This window comes from Empidonax traillii, unplaced genomic scaffold, assembly GCF_003031625.1.
Source record: "Empidonax traillii isolate 1590-97213 ecotype Southwest subspecies unplaced genomic scaffold, ASM303162v1 scaffold211:size764888, whole genome shotgun sequence".
Taxonomy (NCBI): Eukaryota; Metazoa; Chordata; class Aves; order Passeriformes; family Tyrannidae; genus Empidonax; species Empidonax traillii.
Genome location: NW_020955404.1, coordinates 151,220 through 175,963, shown reverse-complemented (window position 1 = coordinate 175,963; position 24,744 = coordinate 151,220). Strand labels below are relative to the sequence as shown.

At 40.2% G+C, this 24,744-nt stretch overlaps 1 protein-coding gene across 1 annotated transcript in view; it reads left to right on the top strand.

The window, feature by feature from the left end:
* The window catches only part of SCAF8 (SR-related CTD associated factor 8), a 151,506-nt gene extending 127,212 nt beyond the window's left edge, over nt 1-24,294 (top strand). The window contains exon 21 of the mRNA XM_027887470.1: nt 24,224-24,294. The gene's annotated coding sequence lies outside the window, so the exon portion shown is untranslated. The remainder of the gene's footprint in view (nt 1-24,223) is intronic.
* Nucleotides 24,295-24,744: the final 450 nt, after the last annotated feature.

The window sequence follows — 24,744 nt, the reverse complement described above, 5'->3', positions numbered from 1 at the left end:
ATATTTGCTTAAAGATGTTCATGTTTTCAGATAAGTAACTGGCTAAAGCCAGAAACCAATAGTGGAACAGTTAGGGGGCTGCATGTTTGAGATTCATTTTCACTGACAAAATATATCATTGTCACCTGACAATAGTGATTTCAGTGTAGCTGTTAATCTGTGTAACTCTGGTCCCCATTTGGCATACTGTAGCTATAAAATACTTCCTATATGGAAAAATGTTAAATGGTGCTAAGTGTTGTTGTGCTCTTTCATTATCACAAAGCACAAATAGCACCTGAAAAGCTAAGTCATTATAAATAATTAAAAGGACTTTTTTTTTTTTTTAATAGTGTAATTACTCATGCTGATGCTTTTGTGCCCTCATGTTTATGGTCTTGTTAGGGATCTTTCCCCCTCCCTTGGTATTTTTTATTTAGTGAGAGTATCATTTTTGTTGGCGAAAGTAAAAAACTTTGCTTTAACTAATTGCACTGCACTCATAGACTTCTGAATTAGGGGACAATTTTTAAGTTGTATCAGAGTGAAATACTTAACAACTGTGAAGGGAAGTATCTGCACAACACTCACAATACTCTCCCACCCATAAGGTTTATTTGTTTATATAATGCCAGTAATGCATTGGGCATTCAATAAAAAAAGATGCTGCTAGTAGGCAGCTTAATCTAGAAATATTCCCTAAGGGTAATATAGATTGCAGTGGATAGTAGGGATTGAGCAGGGCTTTAGGTTGTCATACCATGGCTGTGATTTTCATTTTTTTAAATAATTCTGTGGGCTTCTGGTTTTGTCGGCATCTGTGACTTACTTGTCTCAAGCCTGGTCAAGGACAAAACATCACTAAGATTATTAAGATTTGTCCTATGACTGGCAAAGTGATAAAACTACTGTTTTTAAATTTGCAATTGAGTTGACATTTCAGGGTCATAAAATGATATGAGCTTTGATTCTCAACAATTGCAATGTAGGCTACTGATATGTGTTGACATTCCCTCCTTTTAGAACAGATTTGTTGTAGTTGGCATATTATTGCTTGAAGTTCTCAGATTCCTTGCAGTAGTCCTGTCCTCCCTTTTGCTCTTGCTATGATGAACTGATTCCTAGGTTGGCAGCAGGCAGGGAAATCATAGGGTAGTGGGCAGCAAACTGTTACCTCAGACACTTGAATGTGTGCAATAGGTAGTGGCAAGGCCTAATTAACAGCTACAGTTGCACCACTGGGAAGTATCTACATGTGCAGAGGAGTCTTGCAGTCTGCTCAAGGTCGCCTTGATTATTTTGCTGGGTGTTGTGGGTACTTGAACCCCGGTCAAAATATTGTCTATCTGATTACTTCTCCAGAATCAATCCCTCAATAACCATTGCAGATACTTAAATGCTATGTGTCTTCCTGAGGACCAGATCAGATGAGGTTTGAATTCAGATGATGAAATCTGTGTTTCATTTTTTTTTTCTTTCTTTTTCTCTGGTTCAAACATAAATAGGAAAAAGGAGAGCTGTGCTGCTTTTTCCATTATTAAGAGGGAGACTTCACCAGAGCACCTGTCTGAAATAAAGTCAGTCCATACTGATTGTTTTCAAAGTTCTGATTTGGGGACATCCTTTCATCAGGAGTAAAGACTTCACCTATTTACCTATGCTCTGTTGTTATATCTATTATAAAATGACCTTGCTCTTGTTGTCTGTGGTACTGACATGAGCTTAAAACTGCAATGAAATGCTAAGAGGAATAATAGGAAGCTTGGGACCAGTGCTCATGTTCTGCTTCATTTGCTGAGGCATAGCTCAGGTATCACTTATTTGCAGAGTGTTTGTTTCTTCAGTAATAAAACGGGGGCTTTCTACCTTTCTAAGGTGATGAAATCTGTTTCCTCTTGTAAAGTAGTAGAAGGCCCTGACAAGAGAGTTACTAGATGCATATATAGTTGTTTAATCTTCCTATTGGGATATGCAATAATATTATGATGGAAAATATTCGAGTTTTAACAGTAGCATAATTGAAGCTCAACTATAGCATCTTTGAAGTAATTATTTCCTAAGCATTTTGCTTTTTCATAATGCTACCAAACCTGGGTCTTCGAGAAATGTTTTCCTTCTCTTTTTCCTCTTTTGGGAGATACCTTCTAGACATCATCTTTCTCCCTTCTATTTCTTTTGGATTCTGACAGCTTCTGCATTTGGTCATGGAAAAGACATTTCCCATAGTAGAGAACTGCATTATAAAAACAAATCACCGAACAGTTGCGGTTCTCTTGTTTGACAGTTTATGGAGCAAATGCTGGCTATGCCCCATTTAGCATTCTCCAAGACAAAGTACCCACACAGTGCTGCCAATTTCATTAGAGAGGTACACCAGCTACTTTTAAAATTTGGTCGTGTTTACATAGGAATTTCAGTTTTACTACCATACCCATCAAAAGGTTATTGTCTGCACACAGAGAGTCACTGTTTTTAGCAAATCTGCCTATAAATCTAAGTAACCAGTAATTAAATGGAAGTCTGAATACCAGGCAAGGAATAAAACTGAGGGTCTCCCAGTGGATTATGAAGTTATGATTAGCATGGGCTGGTTTTAAGCACCAATCAGCCAAAAAATATTGTAATTCATCATTAGGACCTACCTTTCAAAAACTGAAAAGTTTAATTTCAACAAAAGGCAAGAGATTACTCAAGGAAGAAAATGGTCACCATGAAGTGCTGATTTCTTTTTCCTCTCAAAAAAAGGTAGCTGAAATTGGTGCTGCTTTCCCAGTTCATAATACAAGTGGGAATAAAAGATGGGTGTCTGGGGATACAGTTGGGAAAAGTATGTCCAAAGCTTTGTTGTTTTCTCAGTTACACAACTGGTCCTCCACGTCTGCCTGCTTTCTCCCTTTCCTCCTATTTCCGTGGCCCGAGATCCACAACAGGACCTCAGCAGGTTGAGAAGCAGGGTCCAGACTTCACATACTATACACATGAATTATATGTCCACAGTGTATTAATCTCTGCCAGAATCTGTCTACAGCCAAGACATAATGTATAGCAACACTTTTTTAATGAGGAACACGCATCTGTTACACGTTTAGCAGAGGATATTTCTGGAGCAGTGTTAAGAAAATATGCTTTGGTTTTACAGCCCCATACCCCTCTGTCTGTCTGTAGAGATGTCATTTTTGAGTCAAAGACCAGACACAAGGGCTTTCAAAGGCTGTATGTCTTAAAACTGGATAGAACTCTGGCAGCTCTACTCACTGTAAACACTGTGTAAGTCTCATCATCCCCTTCTCTGCTTCCCCACGCAACCCACTAAGACGTGCTCTTCAGAGGGTTGAGGAAGCATTCCAAAGAAACACTTGAGTAAAAATCCTGTTTTGCCTAAGAAGCCTGTGCAAATGTGTAAATTCCTAATTTTCAATAGAAAAACTGTTGCAAACAGTGTAATTCAAAGCTAAAGCCAAGTGTATTGGTTTAGTTAGACTCCCATTGCAACACTTTTTATCACCTTCAGGCAAAAAACTTTGTGTCCATGTCAAAATATTGACACTTAAGTCAAAAACTGGTCTGAAATATTTTTTGTTACATGGATAATGCAGGTAATGGGTGTAAATGGCCCCAAGATTGAAGTCAAGGCTTGAAGACAAAGCTGTGAGTGTGGTGGCATTTCCTTATGTTCTGGTAAAGGCAGGCAGGAATGATCTCTGCCCGTGGTTTGAGCCAGCACAAAGCACTGTGAACATTGCCAGCTGTTCTAAGCCCAAGGTAATGGCACAGAGATGTCCCTGCGGCTCAGCACAGTTTATTAGTTTGGCCCAGAGCCATGGTAAGTGTTTAAAAGACTCTTGGTTATCTTCAAGTGTGGGCAGGGATTCCTTGTGTCTGTTCAGAACAAGTTTGAACCTGCCAGCATCATAACTTATAGATATATCCTGTATATCTGTGTCTTTGATGAAAGGAAGCTGGCATGCTTTGGTATCTTGCCTCGGACTGCCTTTGAGTTTGTTTTATGTTTTTCTTTTTTTTTTTTTTTTTTTTTGTAAAACTTGCCTTACTCTGTAGAATATTAAAATAGGAAGAAGCAATTACAGAATCACAGAATCATTAAGGCTGGAAAATACCTCCAAGATCATCCAATACAGCCTTTGACTGAACAGGACCTTGTCAAGACCATAGCACTAAGTGCCACATCCAATCATTTCTTGAACACCTCCAGGGATGGTGACTCTTCCTGGGCAGCCTGTTCCAATGCTTAACCACCCTTTCAGTGAAGGAATTCTTCCTCATGTCCAATCTAAACCTCTCCTGTTGCAGCTTGAGGCTGTCTTGTCCTGTTGCTAGTTCCCACCTTGCTACAACCTCCTTTCAGGGAGTTGTAGAGAGCGATAAAATCTCTCCTTGTCCTCCTTTTCTCCAGGCTAAACACTCTCAAATCCCTCAGCCACTCCTTGTAAGACTTGTTCTCCAGACCCTTCACTAGCTCCATTGCCCTTCTCTGGACACACTCCAGCACCTCAATGTCTTTCTTGTAGTGATTGGCCCAGAACTGGACACAGGACTTCTGTGGCCTCACCAGTGCCGAGTACAGAGGAACAATCATTTCCATAGTCCTGCTGTGTCCCACAGTGTTTTTGATACGGGCCAGGATGCCACTGGCCTTATTGGCTGCCTGGGCACACTGCTGGCTCTTGCTTGACCAGTTGTTGACGAGCACTCCCAGGTCCTTTTCTGCAGGGCTGCTTTCCAGGCAGTTCTCAATCTGGCAGCCAGCTAAGTCCAAAGTGCCAAAAGATCTTTTCTGCACTGTGTTTCACATTCTTCATCAAACCTTCTTTTGAATACTGTATCTTTAGATTCAGCAGCCTTCAGGATAGAGCTTATTGGAAGCAGTGTTTCCATGTGGGAAGGTTAGCAGAGGTGAAAATTTTGAACTGATTCAATCACTCACGTCCCTGTGTGTAACCAAGGGCTCCTTTATTTCCCCTGCTATCTTGGTCTGTCTTGGAAAGAGCTTTTGGAGAAAGATACAATGGTATAAGCATTTTTTCTGGTGTTTATGTCTAGCTATTTTGTGCTTCAGGCTCTCTGCTTCAGCTGTTCTTCGATAGCATGCTGCAGGTTCCTCTGGGAACTGTTGCCAGATGACCTGGGAGAGAAAGAGATGCTAAGATCTTAGAATGCGAAGTTGTATTGAGGGAGTGTTGGCTTAGAGCAAGTTAGACAGAGGTGTCATCCTCATCAGGAGTACTGTTCAAGAGCACTTGAAGCCAAGAATCAGATGATGCAGAATTCAAGTGTACTCAGGATTTCCATGGCTCTGTCAGATAAACAGCTGCAGAGAAGACCCCTAACAGAGTGGTGGCACTGAAGGTTTTCCCATGAGGCATTCTACTTGCATGACTTGTATAAAGAAACCCTCTCCATGGTGTCAGGAAGAAAGAGTTTTACTCTTCTTGGTTACCTAGGTCCTTCGTTTGACAGTGTATCTCTGGTTAGGCAGTAGAAGGCAAAGTGCTGTACATGGAAAGCATGAGAGGACATGTGTTATTCCTCTCCCTAAGAGGTGATGAGAATTTACTCTTGTTCACAGTTTGTGTAACAACTTTTAGAGATCACTTCTCTGTGGATTTCCCCATGGTGTCTCAGCTCTATGGCTACTCTGAGTGCATGCAGGTGGTGCGCAAGTGCTGGCTGCACAGTAAAGCAGCAGGAAAAGTTAAGATGAACCACTACTGACTGACACAAAGGTTTGGTTTAAAATGGGGGAGGGGAAACGCAAACCTCCAAACCATGTAATTTAAATTTGTTTTCAGAAGATGAGCAAGGGAGCGGTGATTGAATGTAGTTCTCCTGTCTCACACACTTAGTGAGAGGAGTAGGATGAGGTGTGTGGACAGCTTGTGCCTACAGTACTAGTGACTTCCATGTGGTCTTTGGGAGTAGAAAGAATCTTGGGGAGAAAACTAAGGCCTTTATGTAGGCTGGTGGTGTGTCCATGTGAGGAATGAGTCATCCTTGTGCCAGTTGCATTGTGGTGGGGAGATGTAGAGTGTAGATGGCTACTCCTGTGCCTTGCTACCTTGCTGGCCAGGAATGCCACCCTGGCAATGCCATCTTCCCCAGGTCTTCCCCATCCAAATGTGTGACTCGGGCAGCTTCCCTTGTTGGAGGAGAGAAACTCTGTCCGTCAGGACCTGCAGTGGTGATCTGGTTTCTTCCCAGGCTTTAGATGTGATTTTGGGGCCACAGAGCAGTCCAGCACTGTGTTGTGTGTTGCCAAAACTGGAAAGAGCTCTTTGTGCAATGCCTGCTCCCCGTGAGTGCTGTTGGGGTGGCCACCAGCCTGAGCCCCTGTCTAGTACTTGGGTGTCAGGACTGTCCTTTCCTGGTGCTGCTGTTCACCGTCCAGTATTGACAGCTTCCCTGGCTGCTTCCCTCCTCCTGTAGCTTACCTGCTTTCCAGCCCAGGTGCAGTCATGAATGGCAGTGCCTGTTGGGTTTCGTACCTGTCACACTCCACTGGCACAATTGGTAATCGAGCTCAAGGTGTTTTCTATTTGATTTCTTCTCTAACAGCAAAATAAGTCAAAGTATATTCAGGATGCTGTTTTAGAATACCTTACAGTATTTTTCTCTACTAAATATTTTAAGGCTTTTACACTTTGGCCTATGTCAGGATAAAAATAAGTACAGGACTATCAGACTTTCCCCACAGGACAAAAATTCCATTTTCCAACCACCTCTAATTATTTCCATTCTGCTGTCTGGAAAGGATCTGGAGACAATTTAGGAAGCCAATTTAAAACTGACTTGGGAAAAAATTATTTACCCTCCTGAGCCGCCTTAGATGTACAGCCAGTGGCATGTGATCAATAGGAAATCTCATGCTCAATGATTTTGATGTTCACAGAAGGACTTTGAGACCATGAAACTTAGCTTGGGTTCCTGCTTACCTGTATGTGAGATTTTTGTAGCTGTGGTGGACCAAACTGCCCAGTTATTGAGGGGCTTTGTGGTGGCAGGGGAAGTGGCAAAGGACCGTTAAAAACATACAAAGGGTGGCTGGGCTCTGCAAAATGTCCTGCTTTGGGGTGCATGATGTGCTATGCCCCGCTTCCTTCCCGTGGGAGCTTGGGTGACCTTGCAGCTTCTGGGCCCAGCACTGGTGTCTCCAGGCTGCAGTGAGGCTCAATCCAAGCTCCTATAGTCCTGAGTGTGCCTGTGAGTATCATCTCTAGCTCCACCAATGGAGGGAGGTATCAGGAAGGGCGTGTGCGCACCTCTGGCACCAGAGTACTGCTGCTCCCAGAGCTTTCTGTCTGATCCCTTCTCTGTTCATGGGTCCAGATTTTTCTTTGGCTTTTCTTACATACCAGGTCTGCATACATCATCCTGCATGTCTCTTTAATCCTATTAGGGCTGTGTTTAACTAGGGTTTGGATTTGTCACTAATGAGTGCTTGAGGATAGTAATTTTCAATTACACTTTTCTAGCTCTCAATTAAAAAGGTGGTTGACGTTTTTTATGGAGAATTTAAAAAAACTCTAATTTTTCATTTAGACCGGTTGGAAATTGTAAAATTGGGACTCATGGGTGTACAGAACTAACATTCTTAAGAAATATTGTAAAAACTGTTCTTCATGGTTAACATTTAGAATTTTATTTAAAGATTTTTATGTGCTTTATGCTATGCTGGCAAATTGAAAAAATATTGGATCCTTATATGGAGAACCAACAGTTTCCCACAGCCTTGCTTTTAAAGTGCTGAGCACATTTCATTTTGTGTGTGATTTTCCCCATTTGCCAACTGACTACATAATACAGTTTTTTTGGCATATTCTTACTGTCTTATGACCATCAGCAGATATTTTGAGTAGCATATTATAAAGCCACAGATCCCTTTTGCTGCCTTGGATTTTGCCTGTTACCGCTGGCGATGAAAAAGATTTTATTGATTTTGTGATGTCAGTAAGCATTTCAGATGAAGCTTCAGTAGAGTCTCTGTGCCTGACCCCAACACCTGGCGCTGGTTGCCCTCCACGTTGGCAATGGAGGGACGTGCATGATGGTCTCCAGTGTGTTCTTCAAAAGTAGCACAAGACTGTTCTGGAGAGGGGTGAGGAAAAAGATTGATACTTGTAAACAGATCAAGATGCTTTGGAAATCCTTCAGGATGATCTAAGCATGAAGGGAATGAAGCTGAGTTTGAGGCATGCAGCTGAAGTAGAGAATAACTGGAGGAAGGAGAAGATGGGACCAGGCACAAGTCTGGTAGTAGTCATTATAAAGAAGTATGTTGTAGAGACATGGAATATTCTTGCCTGGCAAACTAGTGTTTTATGGAAACAATGACTGGCCACCAGAAACTGACCACCAGAATTTTAGAATTATTGAAATCAGGGAGGGGATAGCACTGCTGTGTGCTGCAGCTGTGTAGAGCTACATCAGGATCGTTGCCTTTGGGTCTAGGCATTGCAGCAGTTAAAAGGAATATAATGTATAGAAACTATCGAGCAGTTCACAACAGTCTGAAAATTTGTGGTGTTTAGGACATTGTGTGTGTTTTTAAGAATGTGACAAACTGAAGGCTGGTTCAACTAAGATGAACGTGGGATAGCTCAGCTTAATGAGGAGACGACTAACATGCTAATCAGCATCCCCGAAAGCTTTAACCCTTGTGCATAAGGGGCTATTACTTAAGACACTGTGAGGGATTATGAATGGCAGAAATTGGAAGTAGTAAATTTATTAGGAAGTTTAATCTGACTAAAAAGAAGATTATCTTCACAGTCAGATCTCATAAGTAGTAGAACATTTCTTTGGGGAAGGGATGAGGGTCCTGTCCCTGGAGTTGTTTAAATTTGGGCTAGGCAGGACATCAGATTATGCATTGCTCGGAGGCAGCTCTTCACTGGCGAGATCAGGATTGGCTGCAGTACTTGGCCGTCAGCAGTGCTGTTGTGATGAAATATTTCCTGGAATGATACACAGGGGTTTAGTACCATAAAACAGTAGAGTTTTTGTTGGTATAATGCTAGAGGTGAAAATATCTGTGATGAATTGTCACTGTCAAATCCCTGAGCCAACGTGTTTATTAGCGAACACATCCTGAAAGATCTCCACAAGCACAGTTATCTGTGTGGGAGAGAGTGTCACCCAAGGCCAATACCGATAGATCATTCACTAAACCCTCTATTGTAAATGACAGTATGTACTGAGGGCTAAGAACAGGTGAAGAGGGTGGCTTTTATTGCTTCTTTCAAGTTTACCTTTGGTCAATTACATTTGTTCTCTTGGACTTTATGAACATTAAATCCCAGTGGTAAAGGAGGAGAGATATTAATTGCTATACACTGAATTCAGACAGAGATGGTTCTAAACAGTGGCTAATTCTTATTTGTATAAAACTGGTGTAGAAAATAAGACCTTTGGCTTACCAACTATGAAGAGCAACAAATGGGGCTAAAGCACCGACGAAAGTGTCCAGGTTATTTAAAAATCTTGTATTTACTACTTCTTTTTCCCCCATCACAAGATCATAATAAAAGATTTTTTTCAGTTTCTGAGCTGTGCTCGAGCAATTTTGTTTCTTTTAAAACAATTTAGTTCAGTTTGGAACAGTTCTTTTTCCTCTGGTCCAGGTGCTGATGTTGTTTTTATTTCTTGCAGTATTTTGCATTTCATGGGAACTTCTGTGTTACAGGGAGGACAGTGTGCCAAATAAAACTTGTTTAGTAAATACTTCAAGCAGCTAACTGATTTTGGATCTCAGGATGAGAACTTGATACCAACTCTTTGTTCACTTGTATTCTCTATATCCTCTTGAGGCAGGAAGTTCTTATTGTGCAGTTATCCTCCTCAGCTAAAGAGCTTTTCGTGGGGAACTTTTATGCTTTGCTGTTGGCTTTTTCCTTTCATCTCTATAGATTTCTTTGTAGAATTGTTATAGTTGAGGTTGTTTGTAGAAACTGAACCTGTAATACATTGTTTACCATATTGCACTTAGTATTACAGTACAAAGCATAATTGATAATTATTCATCGTTGTTTTCATTTTTTCCATTCATTAATGTCATTTTATGATGTTTATATATATTTTTGTATTTATTATTGTATGTATTATTGATTTATACACATTTATTTTATATATATATATATGTATATAGATACATGTGTAATTTTGCAAAAGAAGATAGTAATGATTAAATTATGTCCTCCAAAGTTCATGGAAAGTTTATGGAAAAGCCGTGTCTGTAAAGGTACACTAAAGTTCTCTGTACAGTATCTTATCCTGGTTCCTACCATGCTTTCTGGACTGGTTTTGGTTCAGGAGCCATAATCTCTGAAGCTTTAAGCACTAAACCCTGAAAAACTTCAATTTTGAGGTTTAGCCATGTGAGCTCTTGGCTATCACATGGATAACAGACATTCCACGAATAAAAAGCAAGTCAACTGGAAGTATGTTTGAACTAAGCCACATCAGTTATCCTCTGAATTAAGGCTATATTAAGGTCTCCTTTAAAAATAAATTTGTACAAAAAGGTCTGAATTTTTTGTTAGTGCTGAGATAATTTGACAGCTCTAGTGTCATCACTATTATATTGAGTTGTATTTCATCTTTATGAGTTGGAATGTGGTTAATTTGTATGCAACTTCATAGACCACTAAAATCTTCCATATGGAATTAAGATTAGATAAGGTTCCAGGAAATGAGGAAGAGTCTTAGATGTGAATGACTGTAAACATGCTCAAAAGAGTCATTCTGTAAGAATTAAATAATGCTTAGGGGTAATTCTCCTGATATTTTTTTTCTTCTGTTGTAGAGCACAGCTAACAGTGCAATTCAGGTCCTAAAATTCAGATGTGTATCACTGTGATGCTTTGCGCCCCATAGTATTTCATGGGCATTGCAACTTTACATGGTAATGCAATCGATGATATGCAAAAAAATGTCAACAAAAAAGAATCTCCAATTAATAGAAGCCTACATTTATGGTAGCAATTAATCGATCTATGGTGCCTTCTCAGCACATCATGTTGTATTTTCTTGCCTTGGTAGTATGATAAAATGGCTGAATGTGGATAAACTAGGAAAGCTGGCAATCTGAAGCTATCATCTGATATTTCTGAAATGTTTGTGGGTAAAATAATCAAATCAAACTTTCCCATGTCTTCTTATTAAAGTTCAAGAAAATAAGAAACTTTTTTCCCCACTGTTCCTACTCACATTTTGTATATATATGTACAATGTCCTCTGTGCCTCTCATACAAGTCACTGACTGCTAGAATACAAATTCTGCAGTGTAGTTCATGAACTTAGAGCTCTTTTTTTAATAACTTAATCATATTAATCCTTCCCCTCCCCTCCAATCCATCATTGCCAACAAGATTTTAGGAAGTCTTCTGTCCCCTGATAATCCCATCATTTTGAATGGTTTCCAAAACACCTCTGGGCACTTGTTCTGAATCTCCTCTCTTTCATGCCCTGTTGGTCACTGATACATCATTCCTTGGTGGGGGAGGGAGAAAGGAACAGTAAGATAACTAATAATGTGTAAAAAACAGTGAAGGGGGGTGTGAGAGGCTCTGGGACGTGGGCCTAACTTCAAAACAAAGTGGATTTCATTTCCAGGAGCCATGCATCTTTTGCGGATGCTCTAACTTGCTTTGAGGGGAAGGGATCACATAAAGTAGCTTTCCTCCAGGGTTACACCCTGATGTAGAGCTCATTAAAATCAATGCAAGCCTTTTCATCAGTCTCTTAATGAGTGATGCCTGCCATCTTCTTGTAATGCACAACTAGGTAAATGCTGCTTATTTTTCTGTTGCTATTACATAGAGATTATGGGACCATCAGAGCTGAGATAAAACTGCTTAGCAGTAATAGCAGGAGTCCTGTGCCAGAACTGTGCTTCCGCCACAGATCAGCCTGGGGACTTGGAGGAGTGTGACTGGTGGTTGTGTTCAGCTCCTGGGCTTCACTGAGCCCTCAGCCCCCCTCCTCGCCCTCCCCAGGCTGTTCTCCTGGCCTGCTGAGTGTGCTGCCTCCAGCAATATTGTTAGTAAGGGACTGGAATATGCAGGTTGACTGGGGAATAGTAAAGTATAAAGGGAATTTAGGAATTGAATGGGGATGGGACCTCTCAGGTTTATATTAATTTATGCAGTTGTTATGATGTGCATACCAAGTGTTTAAAAGGAATTAAATAGTTAAATTCAAAATTCCCTGTGTGTTGAGCATGGTTGAGACGGTTTATAGCTGTAAGAAAGCAAAAGGTTTACTTACAAATTTGATTTATATGTTCATTTATGTTCTTGAATATTGAGAACAGGGCAGGAATTAGCAGTGCTGCATGAGCAGCACTAGCACATTTTTCACCTTATATGGAGAATTGCCTGCCACTTATCAAGCAGGGTTAGATTTGCTGTTATTGTCACATTCCTTAAAGTTGGAAGAAATCTTGTTTCTCTGACTAAAGAGTCAACTCGTAAGCTTATGGTTTTGTCATTTGAATACTGTTTTTTCATCCAGGAATTGTTGGGATGGGCAGTGCTTCTTGAGAAAAATAGCAGCATGCAAATTTTCACTGCTGTGTCGTGGAGTTCATTCTTCAGCTCGGGTACAAGGGAAAATATATTTCTGTTTGGAGTCATTTGAAGTTCTTCCTGGCTGGGTCCTCTGGTCCTGAAGAATGCAACACCAGGGAAGGTGGCAGGAAATGAAAGACCTGCAAATTGTGTACCTGTGGTATTTAAGGGGGTAGACCTCACTGTTTTGTTTTCTTTTTCTTTTTCCCTGCTACAATGGATGGTGCTTGAAGCAGCCTTTTCGTGGACTTGATTAAAGGATGGTGACTGACAGCTGTTGGCTATGAAGTTATTGACTTGCTGGAGATCTGAGTGTGAGGCTAAATAAGTGGAAAATATTGAAGGGGAGATAAACTGCTTGCTTAGTGACTGATATCCCAGATTACAGAGGCCAGACAAAAAACTGAATACTTGAAAGATTAAGAAGGTGACAATTATAAAATTTCCTTTCATGATAGTGTAAAAGGACAGGATAGAAGTGCATTCACTGAAATACTTGCATTTGGAAGGGGGGAGATCAGTATCAGGTCTGTCTTAGTGCAAGTCTTTCAAATTAAAGAGCTGCTTTCTGTTTGAAATATTTCTGGGATTGTGGCATTCAGTAGGGCAGTGCTGCTTCTTGGTTTTTTGGGTGCATGGACTGTTATAAGATTTTAGAGCATTTGCTCTACCACTCTTGTGACTTCAGTTTGTGCTATAATTGTAGAGACTTTTCTGTGGTACAGATTGGAAAATAAAATACTTCAAAAAGGTAGTATGATTAGGTGCAATGACTAGAAAATGCGGCTTAAAATTGATGTTGCTGATTTCACTTCCATGCAGATCCAGAAGAGTTAACTGGAAAATGATACTTAGGTTTTTCTTGCTCCATAAGGCAGTGTTGGCTGTATTTTTTTTTTAATAATAAGACATAAAGAAAAATTCGTGAGCCTAGTAATATTTGGAGCCAACAGAAACAAAAGGGCAGTTTATATGGCTAAATACTTTGAAAAATCAACATTTGAAACATTTAGCCAAGTGGTTGCATTGAAGTATCCATGCAATTTTGAGGGGGTAGGGCAAAAGATATGGGTTTTTATTTTCTGTTTGCCTGTTTGTGGTTTTACCATTTTTCCCCTTTTATGGCTCACCAGAGAAGAACCAGATTTCTTATCATGTATGGATATAAAAAGTTAAACTACATATATTTATTTTTAGGACTCCACCCTTGGGCTTTGGATTTGTGAACAGCTATTTCAGTAAATTTGTATCTATATGTGGAAACTGGCAAATTGAATATTGTGCAAATCCACATTTTAAAAAAAGCAATTGCTATTATAGAAGGTAAATGATATCATAAGAAAGCCAAGTAAAAAAAGATTGCATTTTTGTTTGCTACTAAGGGAATGATCAATTCTTCCTGCTGGCTTTTGCACCCTGCAATTGGAGATTCTGGCGTGCAAATGGTTTAAATAATGTTAGGTTTTGTGTCTGGTTGGCGCTGTATAATGCCGGGGCTGGGGTGACTTAAATATACAGACTGTGGGCCAATCCCAAAGTCCTTTTCAGGCAGAACACCCATTGAAATCACATATAAGTGTCGTCAGTGAACGCTTTGCCAAAGAAATCACTATGGATTTGACCCCAGAGTCATTACTACTAAATTTCATCTGTAAGCCTTTCATTATTGTGTTTTTTAAGAATGGAGTATGCTAGTGAATCCTGGAATTCATTATAACTTTAAGTTTTTAACAGGATATCAGCCTCTTAAACTACATTTTCACTGCTAAAAACAGTTTCTTCCTCTCTTTTTTTTTTTTTTTTTTTTTTCCTTCTGCTTGAAAAGAGGTAGGAGAGATACTCTGAGGCTCAGATTTGTTTTACCTCAGGCAAGCAATCTACTGAGGTGCCTAAATTAGGAGCTTGGTCTTCCAGGCTCTCCATGTGAACAGTGGAGAGGGTTATATTCAGAAGAGATTTTGCTCTATGTCATCTTTCAGATGTGACTCTGTTAGCCCCAGAGGTGGTATAGGGTGCACTGATTTAGGAATACAGAGTAGTGTGGGGGGCTGGCAGAGGGCCTCTGTGATTTGTGATATAAGCTGTATATAATTTATTTTAAAATTCCTTTATAGGAGTTAGAAGGTTAGTGGTTTTGTCTGTTTCCTTCATGGATGGTGAGGATTTGTTATAGAGCTGTGTCCTCTTGCATAGAAAATCTCATGTTGTGGTGGGACCCTTGTGAGGTCTTCATTCTCTCTTGCTCTCTTGAACAGTTCGTATCTCTGTCTTTGGTCCCCTCCTGAAGGCTCCAGGTTTCGTATCAGATCTCACAAAGTATTTTGCGAGCCATGATGTGGACTGATGGATTACATGGCCCACAGACCCTTCAGAACAAGATACCTGCACTACCTGGCTGCTTGTAGCAGGACTGGCTGAACCAGGTGGTCCCTTCTTGACCTCAGATCCCAAGAGAGGGGTTTTCAGCACAGAATCTGGATGTTTCATATTTTATATTGCTAAAACTGCAGTAATCCTACCTTCCACTATTTAAAATACTGAAGGAACAACAACAGAAAGGATGGGCCATTAGGGTTTTAAAGCTGTTTTAATATGTCTTTACATTTTCAACTGCATTATACAATATTATATATATAAAATACTGTCAGTAGAGGTAGTAGGAGCACCCTTAAGCATGCCTCCCATATTCTAGCTTTATATTTTCACCTGTGTTTAGTTCTGGCCAGCCTTCAGTCATTCAGACAAAAATTTCCAGAGTGTTTTTTCTGCTTCAGGCTGAAACCTCTTGGAAAGATTTTCAACAGAAGAACTCCAACCGTTTTTAAAAGAATGCATTACAGAAATATAGAGAGATTTGTCAACTTTATTTAGCCAGTCATTCCTTCAAAGTATTATTATACCTTCAGGGAGTAGAGAGGGGAGTTTGGGTGCTTTTTGCAGCCCCATGGAAATTAACACAGATTTGCCAACCTACCAGAGTTGGTGAAAATTATCTGCACGTGCTCGCAAGAGCAGGTAAGAGGTTTGCTGATACAATCATAGAATACTCCCACTTTATAAAACGTGCTTCAACCTCACCAGCCTCTTTCTATGCCTGGGGTGATGATTATGATGGGTGATACAAAACAGCCAGCTGGGTAGCTCCATGATTCCCACTGCCTCTGCTTTGTTGGAGGAAAGGGTATCTGGGTGTTTAGTAGCCTTCCAAATTCAGTAAAGCTTTATGCCAAGGCATACATGAGACAATAATTGGAAAATCACTACTGTTTTACTAGTCATCATTCGTGCAGTTAATTCTGATGAAGCTGAGTGTATAATTTATACTCTAGTCCATATACTGCTCTCACAAGTGCCTAGGATGAGAGATGGGATGCCCAAACTTTGGGAACAATATTAAAAAATCCCCTTTTTTTCTTCTACCTTTTTTTTCTCCCAGGTTGCAGGGAGACTCTAGTACAGCCAGGTTATAGGATTTTACCAATAATTCTTTGTTACTTTAAAGTAGCAACTGTTAGTCATGTCTTCCATAGAGGGGATCGATCTGTGTGTTTTGTTTAAAAAACACTATCTGGATGTTTTATTAAAGTTGCAATAAAACAGTGAAAACAATAATCCAGTGTGTGGTATCTTTAAGCTATTGAAGAAATCAGGGTAATAGAGGTTCATGACTTGAGGGTGATGGCAAGACTAAGGTCAGGTCTTTGTTGTTCTGCAGGATGGAAATGAAGCTGATGCTGATATGTCAACGTTGCTCCAGTCAAGGTCTAAAGGCTTCATGTGGTTGGCGTTCTCTTTTCCCACGTTCTTGTTCTTTCACTTTTATAATGACAGTGATACTTTTTGCTTCTCCCTATCTCAAGCCCTTTTGAAATATTCATCTTGCTCAGAAAACACAGAATGCTTCTCCTAGTGAGAAGTGCTTTAGATGCCTTCTCAATCATGATCCCCAAGAGACACCAGAAGATTCTGTGAAACGGGAAATTTATACTTGCGCAGTTGTGGTGGAAGGGGAGAGGGAAGCGTTTGCCATCCTCCAGTGCTTGGCCAAATTAGTGGGCTGAGAAGTAGATCAGGATTGCAGCAAATAGGTAATTGCTTGCAGAGTATAAATGACTAGATTGTTTTTACAATAATTCAGCTAATTTGTTTTGCTAATGAAGAATATTTTGTCACCCTTCAAACATGCATTCACATTTCACACCCAAAGGTGAATGTTACCATGGATTTCCTAGCAATTACAGCATTCATCATACGCTGTTGAACATTTTCAACCTATTCAAACGATTAGGGTAGTTTGTGAGGATTGTTCCTTAGCACTGTCCATCTCAAAGCATGCTCCCACCAACAAAACACCCCTAATTAAAACTTGTGTGAGTGGAAATGTCATTAGCATTATGCTTTTTATTTTGAAAAAAAGTGTTGCTAAAGTTGCTAATCAACTAAAACAATTAAGTAGTTCGTGACCCTGTGTTATAAAATCTTAGGTAAGAGTTAATCAGTGTTGCAAATTGTAGGTTTGTGTTCTTGCCAGCTGGAGTTAATAATGGGTGACTTCCCGGGGAGTTTGGGTGCTGAGGTGAAAAGGAGGAACTCCAGTGTTTTCCTTAAATGTTTTTCTTGATGTGATGAATTTTTCAATACATATTTAAGCAAAAGAGACTGAATTTGAGTCTATATTTCAGGTTATTATTTTGAAGTCACTTTCTTCACTATTACTATTGGTTCTAATCAATTATGAATGTCCTGATGTAAATGCAGAATTAAAATACTAGGCTGTTTTCTTGGACATCATGTAAGGTCCTAAAAATTATACCAAATGAATGTTCTGGAAGAGAGAAAATAAAATACTTGGAAAAATGTAAGATAATACAGTATTTTCTGAAGTATTTCTTACTGCATGGTGTCTGTAAAATGTAGATCATCTAACTGTTAAATTCAGTATCTATCACCAAATGTGAGCAATGGCCTGTTAGTAATGTTGCTAGCTTTACAGAAAATCTAAGGCTTGCCTTTCTGTGTGCAGCTGTTTTTGCTACTTTTGTTGGCTTTATGGAAAATTTCTCAGAAATCTCCAAGTTTTTTTTGCCAGAAGTTTTTGTTTCTCTGACAGAGTAATGTCGCTGTCACTTTAAGCCCACAGTGTTGCTTTATATAGATCTGGCCTGGTTTATAGTGTTGCTTTCCAATACACAATGAGAGAGTTCATCTCCCTTTCAGAAAAGGTTTATGACTGATCTTCCCCTAACTTGGAATGTTTATTTTCTTAAGTTGTTTCACTGCAAAAATGTTTTGAAATGGAGAGTCCTAAGGCTGGTGATGGGGTCTGTGCACCTATTGCTTGTGCTTTATGCAGATCTAATCCCGTCAGCACTAGAGAGCTGTGGTTTTGTGATGGGTCTCCTGTAGATCAGGCTCAGTTCTGGTATTTCTTTGTGCCTTCCCTATCAGTCGCCCTTTTTTTTTAAAACTGCATCATTGGACTGATCTATGAGTGTTGGCAAAACCATCAGAAGCCTCAATAGGGTTTAGTTACTGCTCCCACTCGTTTGCAATAACGTAGGCATATTTTCTTTTCTCCATAGGTTTTGGATGATGACATAACCTTGAAATAAACACTTTTAGAAAACACCTTTTCACCACTAGGGATACTGGCAATAGAGAAGGGATTCATAATAGATTGCTTCTGGATGCTCTTAAAAAGTCATGGATCAGTTTTCTTGAAAATTTAAATCTTAGATGTGAATCTGAAAGTGTACCCTCAGCTTTCTTGCTTGACTTTTGCTTAAGCCACATATTGATTATGTATTAAGTCGACAGAGGCCAGTGGAAAAATCCTTTCTAACCATGTACCAGGAGTCTGTGGAGCCGTGTTGTATCCTGTGTCGTGGCTTGTGCTTTGAAAGTGAATAAATAATGCCAAGTATGGGAAGAAGCATGCACAGCAGAAGAGATGATATTGAAGCATGTAATTTGAGATGTGGAAGAGAAAGCTCTGCTCTTCCCTCCCTGCCCTGCCTAGCCTGATTGTCTGATCTGCCCCATGTCTGCCTTCCTAATGTCATTTTCTGGTGACCAGGGGAAAGATTAGAGCTGCTCCTACATAAAGCTGAGATACCAACTCTACCTGCCCCTCTGCAGGAGACCATCCTGGACAAAGGGAAAGAGAGCAAGAGGGTTATTTGCTTGAAATCATCTGGGGCTTCTATCGCTCAACCTGTGGGAAGGAGATGGTGTCTACCTTGGTCACAGGGGAGCAAACAAGGCGGAGGTCACGATATGGGGATGCTTTCGATTCATGTGCAGAGACCAGGAGGGGATTTTCACAGAAACAGAAAAGTTAGCCTGTCCTTGAGGCTGTTCAGAGCATCAGCAAACAGAATTGTGACCCTTAGGGCTGGTGAAGCTTGAGCTTTACCAGACCAAGGGCAGTGTGAGTTGTGGTGCAGAGATACGGTCAAGGAAGGCTTACCTGCTTTTCAGGGGTAAAAAACAGACTGAAGGCCAGCTTGTGGCTGGAGGAGTTTTAATGAGATCTTAAAAAAAGACTGAGGAAACCTTCAAATAAGGTTTTCCCTTTCATTGTCTTCCTAGGTGGGACACTGAAACCACGGGCCAGATGAGAGTATACCTGGTTTCAGTTGTGGTATGTGCTTAATGCTGTGTACATTCCCATTGAGTATCATTGTCAACCCTCATTGCTTGCTGGAGCTGACTAATTCATGGTTGCAGGTATTTGGCAGGGCTTTGAAAATGAGTATTGAACCTTCAGCCTTGGTTTGTGTAATCACAATAATTCAAAAAAACTAAATAGATAATTAGGAAATTCAAGGCAAGAAAATATGAGACTTCCTAAAGAATAAAGTAAAATAAAAAATACCTCAAAAGTTTGAGACTGAAAATTTGGACTTAAGTTGTGGGTTTTTGCTACTTCTTTTGAAGTTGAATAAAGAGGAAAGTGTTTAATGCAGAACTAATTAATACCCATTTCTCCGGGGTGGAGTGATCTATGCTCAGTCATACCTTCTCCAGGGTAACTCAAGTGGATTAATCAATGATCATCTTTCTAATTAAACTACTGAATAGAGAGTTAGAGGATTTAGAGGTTGATCATTGGTTTTGTGTAGAATCAGTGAATGAAAGGAAAGTAGTGTTAACAAGATGTTCCTTTTTCTCATAGGATCAGTCAAAAATTAGGAAAAAGGTCAGGACCTCTGAAATGTAAATCATCAACAAATATAAAAAAATATTTTCAAGTGCTTTCACAATTATATTTTCCAAATAGCAAAAAAGGTGGGGAAGGAAATGCCATGGATCATCCCAGACACACATACCTGCTTGTCTCTCTTCTGCATCTGACAGAGCAGTTAGGGTAGATCCTGAAACTCTGCTTGGGAACGGGAAATTTCCTGAAACAAACACCCAGGCACAGGAAAGTGAAGTCCAACCTTCCTTGTGCGAAACATTTCTGCCTTCTGGGCAGAGCTGCTTGCTGTGGCACAGCCCTGCCATTGTGGGTAGGCTGAGTAGATGTGCCCAGTCAATGGTCCCTTTCCAAGGACTGGAGTGTTTGCTGCCCATAGCAGAGCTGATGCTCAGTGTGCCACTGGGCAGCCTGGGCTCCCAGGAGTTGATTATGTGCTGAATGTCTGAATATATACTGATGTGTCCAGTATGACACGCGGTGCAATTAGGGTTGTTCCATGGGGCTGAAAAAGTTGTGGGATTCTTTTGTTTGTTTGTTTGTTTGTTTTCTGTAAGCAAAAGTAGCTTTCCATGGTATTACATTGGATCTGCAGACTATCGCCAAATTTCTCCAGGGGAAAGGGTGGAAAACCGAGAAAACCTTGTGCAGCAAACTGAGGGACTGTTGAAGAAAGCTGCAACAGCTGCCACAGGCTCTTTGCTGGTTGTTGGTTGAACATAGATGTCACAGAATAAGTTAAAATCTCTCTCATCTGATGATTGACAGGGCAAGATTTTGATGTATATACTGTGACTATCCTGGAAAGCTGTTTGCAATGCACTTTATAGGAGGGTATTGTGTTGTATTAAGTTTAGCCACAACCCTCCCAGGAACCACATGAATATGCATCAACTCTCTGCTTCCTTCTTGCCAGACCTGTTGAGGTTTGGTAGCATCTCGTACCTCCCTTTCAACACAGGTGTTCTACAGCTCAGAGGAATGGAGGTGTCTGTAGAGTTGTGCTCCTGAATTGCTCAGCACCTCGTCACTGTACACTGGCTTTAACCAGGGGCTATAGTTTATAATGAAGATGTCTGGCAACTGGCAAAAACAACCAACCAACCAACAGCTAGTGTTTGCTCCCTGCTCATGCAGATGGCACCTGCCCTGAGTTTGCACAGCCCTTCTCAAATCATGATTGAGGAAGTACATCTGTGACTTTAGTGCTGCTGTTGACTGTATAATGTAATTCACTCTTTGTTTACAGTAGAGCTGGAAAGACCTGTGGTAGGTTTATACTAAGGACTTTACTTCAACTGTTTGCTGGTGTTTATTTTTGTGTACCTCGCTGCTGAACAGGAAAATGAAAAAGATGAATGACAAATGGAAGTTTTGTTACCATAGCACATACTACCTAATCTATTCTGTTAAGACATGTACAGCTGTGCCTACCTGTCTGTCCTTAACTAAGTGGCAGAGCCCAGGGTGTTGTATTTTCCATGCTTAGTGCATGGGATTTTTGTCCTCGTTAAAATGCAGGAAGAAAGAACCTCAGTCTGGGATGTATGAGTTTTATGTGACTTATTATAGTATAACAATTCTTTGTCTTTTAAGTACTACTTTGTCTTTTTCTACCATTTTCTGCTTGGTGTTCCTCCCTACCCCCCTTTTATTTTCTTTGTTTTTTCCTTTTTTATTTTTTTTGCTTTTGTTTTGTTTGTTTGTTTTTTTGCTTTTTTTTTTTTTTTTTTTTTTTTTTTTTTTTTTTTTTTTTTTGTTATGTGAAAGGATGTTTGTTTTTTCAGATTGTTTCCTTTGGAAGTGCTTTGACCTCAGTAGAGGTTTGATGAGAATCATTGATCTTAAAAGACATTTTTTGGGCAAGGGGAAAGAGGAGTGTTGTGAGATCACTGATGTAAGATGCCTCTTTCCTCTTAGCCTGCTAGAAAAAGACACTTGAATGTGTAAAGCTCTGTATGTGTGGAGCAATATTCTACCCTACAGATTTTTCTTTTGTTAAGCCTTATTATTCAAGATTGTGCAGGTCTGGGGAGATGGGTATCACAGATCTGGCAGGGCACTGCTGAGAAGTTTGTATTCACCATGGCAAACTTCCTTCAACATTTGATGGACTGCTTGCGGGGGAGCATTGTGACCTCCCTAAGAGGTAGCTTGCTAGGAGTGCTGGAAGCACTTCAAAAAATCTGGCCCTCTTCCCTGGCCAGGAAGTTTTCTTCAAACAGAGCAGGATATCATCCTTAATTAAGTATCCAAGTAAGACCTGATTGGTAGGACGCTCTTGTAATTCTTTGCCATAAAATGTTTTTTTTGTATCAAAAGTAGTACACCATCTGCCTGCTATAAACATTGTGTTCTCATTACTGCCTGTTCTTGTCCAGATTGAAATGTTTTATCTGTACATTTACAAATCTAGGCAGACTGTGTTACTATTGTGAGGTCGCCTGGGCTGTAATTAGTTAACAGCCCAGTGCATTCCCCATATAGTTATGGGCCAGCAAGAATCCAGGGGAGTCAGGTTTGCCTGTGAAGGCAGAGTTTAGCTCTACATTGTTGAAATTACATGTGTATAGTGAAACAGGTCTTGTATTTAGGTCTGTACTAGGACTCACTCCATGTCTATCAAAGCACTAGTTAAGAAGCTACATCTGTGAAGAGCTGGAAATGTGGTTCCAGCCAAAAAAAAAGAAAATGCTTGAGCAGCCCTCTGCAGTGAGCTGGAACATGGGAAGAAAAAGTGCACTTCTCAGTTCAGGGACTTTGCAATCATGTAGGTGAAAGCAAGTTATCACCCAGGTCTTTTGAGTCTTAGTTGCAGGTGCTCAGGAACTGGATACCATGATGAAGGAAGTGCTGTGTGTCTTTAAGGAGTGGATCCATGCTGTGCCATTCTGTAGGAAAAGACAGAGGTCAGGCCCAGTAGCAGCACTATAAACTTTGCAAAAGAAGATATCCACGACACAGCAGTGTTATCTGAATGCCATAGTCATGGCACTTGCAACCCAGTTCTGCGGTGCTTGGCTCTGTGTCTCTTACAGCCATGATTAGGAGGGCTTTAGTGGTCTGTGCTCTAAATGTTCTGTGTAGATAGATAGATACCTTTCCCTACCAGCAAAGCAAGTCTGTGTTTTGTACTTGGAACTTTACAAGTGTTTTTATGGTAACAACTAGGGCAAATATTACTTACATCTTATAACTCAAGTTTCCTCTTGGGTGTGACTTGCAGCTTGATACTGCTCTTTACTTTGCTCACCCATTGTTAATTTGTCCATTTTGTGTGGGGGCTTTTGCACCTTGTATTCTTTGCTATTTTGTTTGCGTTTCGTTTTAAAAGAACAGCCTTTGTTCTGAGTGAAGTCAGTTTAGGACTTTGCTCTAACTCCACTAGTAATTTTGGAAAAAGGAAATGTAACAGCTTTAGACAGAGGAGTAACACCTAGTTTCTGTTTTACAGGTTTGCATGTAACATTTTAGTTAAGAATCTGTTTAGTTGTGTATGGACTCCGTCACCATGCTTTTCAGTAAGGTCTGCCCTTTTAAGCATGAGTACGATAAAATTCTTGTGTTAGTTTTAATTCTATGGTATGTCAGTTTAACTGTTGTAGATATAAGGATATTTTTATGACAAGGTGCTGTGTGCCGTGAAGAAGTAGTTTAAAATCAACTTTGCCAATTCAAGCATCACAGAAAATATTATAATACAGTCTGACACTTTGCAGAATGAAAATGACAGACTTGGTAAAGCATGAAGTTCTCTGTGCCAGCTTTGGGAGTTCAGTTAGCCACTCTTCTTGTTCAATGCAAGCACACTGAGGATGGTGTCTATATCTTCTGTCTTACCATTGTCAGGTGGTGTGGGCAAAAGAGCAGCTGATTGCTACATATTGGTCTACTCAAAAGTAGTGACTAGCTTTTCAGAGCTCAGCTTGGCTGGTGCAAGAGAACTTCCACGGGAATTCTTTGTAACTGATGTGCAGCTATTTTTCAGAGGTCCTGGCTGGGATTTGATAGAAGTTTGAAATAAGAACATGTGGAAGTGGGCAATCCTGCTGTGGTACAGGTACCGTTTGTGGTCTCTGCCACCACTGTAGAAAAGGGACTGTGGTGGTGCTGGCCCGTTTCAAGCCACCTTTCCTAGTTGTGTGTTTCCTGGATGGAAACCTGGACAGCTTAACGTAAGCTCCTCTTGAAGCATATGATTGTAGTGTGTTGCTTTACTGGGTTTCTAATTTCCATTTGTACATAGAAAGAAGCTTTTTAGCTGTTGTGCATGAGCAGTCTGCATGGAACATGTGAGGTATGAATTGAGTGGAGATGTTTCTAGCTGCCTTTTTTACATGAGAATTGTTGGCTTTTTTATAGGAGGAGTTAATGATTTAGTTGGCAGTGCTTCAGAACAAACCTTATTTCTAATGCATCTAGGGGTACAGGTGTTAACAAAACAATTTTTGTTTTTCAGATTGCCAGCACTACAAAAATAAAGACTTCCATCAAATAATTCTTCAGCTTGGAAAGCTGCAAGGACACCCCACCCTCTCTCTGTGCTTTCACTCATGATGCAGAGAGAAAGAAGACATTTAGAGAGCAAATAAATTATGCAAGGTTTGTTTGTTTTTATTTTGTTGGTTTGTTTATTTCTGAATGTGAAAATTGTATTATGAAACATTATAAGCCAAGATCCAGATACAACCAGCTTAAAATTTGTTTTAGTCCCTAGGTGTTAATGTTTCATATTGGCTTGGTGCTTTTGAGGCTTTAGAGTCAGCCCATAGTGAACATCAGCACAGGGGGAAATGAAGGTTATGTGAATAGTTACTCTCAAGGCATTAATCCAAATCTTAATGCCTCTGACTTGAAAATCGTTTGTATTTTCAAAACTTCAGTCCAGACAAGCCTCCAAATCTGTAAATAGCATAGGTGCAGTTTTCTATACTTAGTAGGGAAAGGAAGGGGTTTAGGCTTTTTCCTGCTCTGCTCAGT